The 3,622-nt window shown below is 34.8% G+C and overlaps 1 pseudogene; it reads left to right on the top strand.

Annotated features, from left to right (window-relative positions):
- Positions 1 to 3,139: 3,139 nt before the first annotated feature.
- On the top strand, positions 3,140 to 3,252 carry LOC138808164 (U6 spliceosomal RNA; annotated as a pseudogene).
- The last annotated feature ends 370 nt before the right edge of the window (positions 3,253 to 3,622 follow it).

Here is a 3,622-nt window from a genome sequence, read left to right as displayed (position 1 = left end):
GAAAGACTTACAAGGATTGAATACTGGAAACAAATTACCTAAAAACTGAGATGATGCTGAGTATAATCCTAAATGCTCAGTTGACTGAATTCTGAGGATTTGTGTTTGAAGCCAACCCAGACAGGAAAGATGAGACTTTTATTTCCAATGAAGGTGCAAAAAAAGATACTACTGGAGTTGTGGCTAAAGTGGTAGCCTTGAGTAAAACTGCTCTGGGACAATGCCCAGAGCATGAGATCAAACCTAAGACCAGCCCCCAGTCACTTATAAAAAAGTTGTGTGTCTGTGTGTGGTGGCAGATCCCTTTACAAGTTTGATGATAGAACAAGCATTTCAACAATGAGTCATGGTGTCAATATTTACCTCTTTAGTAATTGTTTTCATAGTAATGTGTACAAGGGTGCTTTATCTCTTCTATAACAGGTATTTTTTTCCGTGACTGACTGAAAAACTGCCTTAATCAAACCCTTTTTAAAATCAAAATATCTTATTGGATACTGCTGAATAGGAAAGTCAATGATTATTGTTTGAAAGAAAAGAAAGCAAAATCAGATGGGAGAATTGTAGAAGTTAAATCTTGAAGTGCTTGACTGATATAAGCACTGCCCTTTTAAAGGTAGTCAAAACCTTACCAATTTTAGAGAAGTGCTAAGGGCTAGAGGCATGGCAATAGTAGTAGAACACCAGCTGGGTAAAAGTTGGTTATTTTTTATATGGCCAGGTGTTCGGATTTGGTTGATTGTTAAGGCTTTTGACTAGTTTGAAAGGGGTCAAAAGTTTGAGCCATCACAAAAGATGATCCCAAAGCTCAAATTCATGGGAGCTGGGCTGCCTATCCAGTGTGCTTATTCAACTTGGACATGTGATAGCATGCCTTTTGCAGGAGTAAACTTTGCCTTGCTGAGATGGTGTTTGTAGAATACCTTAATTGCCCCCGGTATTTCCAACACAGATATTCTGTGCTATTCATGAGGAATCCTAGGAACCCCTCATAGGAGACACATCCAGCTGCCCTGTTGAGCAAAACTCCTGGATGTTCTAAACATGCCATCCTTGGTAGCTGATAGTGGAACTAGGTATAAAGTTAATCAGCAACATCAGTAAGAGGCACAAACAGGCACCCTCAGAAGCAAGCTACCTCATGCATTGGCCTTGGTAGAAAAAAATGAAACTATGTATCCTGTTTTGCTACTTGTGTCTTTGTAGGGATGGTGTATGAGAGAAGTGTCTTAGATTCAGGCTCTTAAATTCTTTCTGTCTAACAGTCTTGATCTGCAAATGCATTTGTCCAGCTAGGAAGAGTGAAAATTTGGAGATGGATTCATCTCTGAGAAAAATCTCTAATAATGGAGTTGAGAAAAGGGAGGAACAAAAAACACAGTCTGAAGGGCAAAGCATACCAAAAAATCTTACTCCCATTACAGCATGTCTCTGTGATTTAAGAATTGTAAATCTAGGAAGCCCAAGAAAATTGTAGCTAAAAAGCCTCCCTCATACATTGTAGGGAAAGATATGACAATATGTGTTAAGGCTGATTTTTATTTTTGAGCTCAAATTTTAATGTTCATTTGGTAAACTAAATCCTCAATATCCCTGTCTCTGTGTAAATACCCATCAACATGAAATATAAAGTGATTTTGATAAAAAAATAAAAATGACTCAGGAGAAATTTTAAATGCAAAAACAATCTTCACAGAAGCAAACTCTCAGAGATATTTCATGACTTTGACAAGGATAAAGTGGGTGAAGTTAGTATATAAATTTAGAAGTATGACAATGCACAAAAACATAAAAAGATACTCATCTATTTCATTATATACCCAAAGCAGAAAGCAAATCTTGGTTAGATGATTTTTTAAAACCCAGTCTCTCAGGTACTGGGAAGGTGGCTCAATGGTAGAGTGCCTGCCTTGCATGTATGAGGCCTTGGGTTTGATTTCTCAGCATCACATAAGCAGAAAAAGATGGAAGTGGTGCTGTGGCTCAAGTGGTATCACTAGCCTTGAGCTGAGGGACAGCACCAAGCCCCAGAGTTCAAACCCCATGACCAACAAAATAAAAATAAAAATAAAAAACAAAACACAGTCTCTCACTTTTGTGTCCTCAACTCTAATAACTCTGCTTCAGCCTAGGGCTAATATTTTAGGTGTGGACATATATCAACACTCCTGAATCAGACTCCACTTGATTATTTTTTAAATACATATTTTGTTCTTAAGTTTCCTCTTTATAAATTCACATACACCTATAAAAAATGGTGTGGCCATCCCAGTAACCTTCTCAAAGTACCTCCTTATGACAACTTACAAAAATTGTATTATATTACAACAAGGAAAACAATGCTAAAAATAAAGAAAACAAATTATGAAATATTAATGATTAATAAAATAAAAAACAAAACAATTACCAGTGTTTTCAATATTTGAAGTGTACTACAAATTAGATTTTATTATTGCCATATTTCTTTACATTTAACACTAAGATTATGATGTTCAACAAGAATTTTATAGGCTATGAGTAGTATCTAAATCACCCACTAAGTTTACCATTTATAGTTCATCTCATAATTTGTATATGGCTTATATCATCATTTGTTCCTCACTAACATATGAAGTAAGGAAGGCCTACAGTTTTAACAGAATCTGTGTAGTTAACAGAGTCAACTCTTTATTCTGCTCCTTTACACAAGGACTTTGCAACTTCTCATTAGTAAAGTTTGTATAAAATCTGAAATGTACATACTTAGTAGTACTTATCTGCTACCATAAATCTTAAATACTTTATAGAAAAGTATTATGACCTGCCAAACAGTCCCAGTTTTGGCATATATAAGCAAATTCCCAAAATTAAATATATTGAAAACATTAAAACGTTTAACAAATCTTAACACTTGTTGCAGTGTTCATTATGACAGATCCCTTGTATAGAATAATTGAATTCCTCCTCCTACACATCTCTTGAACAACAAATATCTGGAATTATTTTGTTTTTGACATGTCAATCTTGACTTTATTCTTAAATGTGTACTTATGTAAGAAGTACATGGTTCTAAAATTTGACGACAATTCTTTTAAACTTACTTTTTGTTGAATTGTCTAGTTTAAGAAAATCAATTACAATTTATCTATAGAAATGTTCTGTGCTCAATTCAGCATCACATACACTAACATTGGAATGATACAGAGAAGATTAGCATGGCCACTGAGCAAGGACCACAGGAAAATTCCTGAAGCATTCCATCACCCAATTTGTTAGGAAATAGAAAGACTTGGAAAAAAATTATTAAGTGAAGTAAGCCAAGTCCAAAGAAACATAGGTCCCATGATTTCTCTAATTTTCAATACCTAATGTATGTCTGAGATAAGCAGAAAAGGTCAAAAGTTATGTGTATATGACCAGATAAGATTATGTTAAGGGAAATGAAACCCAAGTTTTTTTCTTGCTATTGTTTCTCACGTACTTATAACGTTCAGTGTGTTTTTTTTTTTTGTTTCTTTATAGGTTCCTCCCCCATGCTATAACACCTGTTTTCACTGTATTTGAAGTTGGTGCGCCTACATCTTGCATATACTCTCCTCTAATTTGCTGAGGGGAAGGAAAAAAAAACCAAAATGCTTAAATA

The sequence above is a fragment of the Dipodomys merriami genome, unplaced genomic scaffold (genome assembly GCF_024711535.1).
Source record: "Dipodomys merriami isolate MVZ:Mamm:240054 unplaced genomic scaffold, mDipMer1.0.p SCAF_444, whole genome shotgun sequence".
Classification (NCBI taxonomy): domain Eukaryota; kingdom Metazoa; phylum Chordata; class Mammalia; order Rodentia; family Heteromyidae; genus Dipodomys; species Dipodomys merriami.
This window is presented reverse-complemented; position numbering and strand designations above follow the sequence as displayed.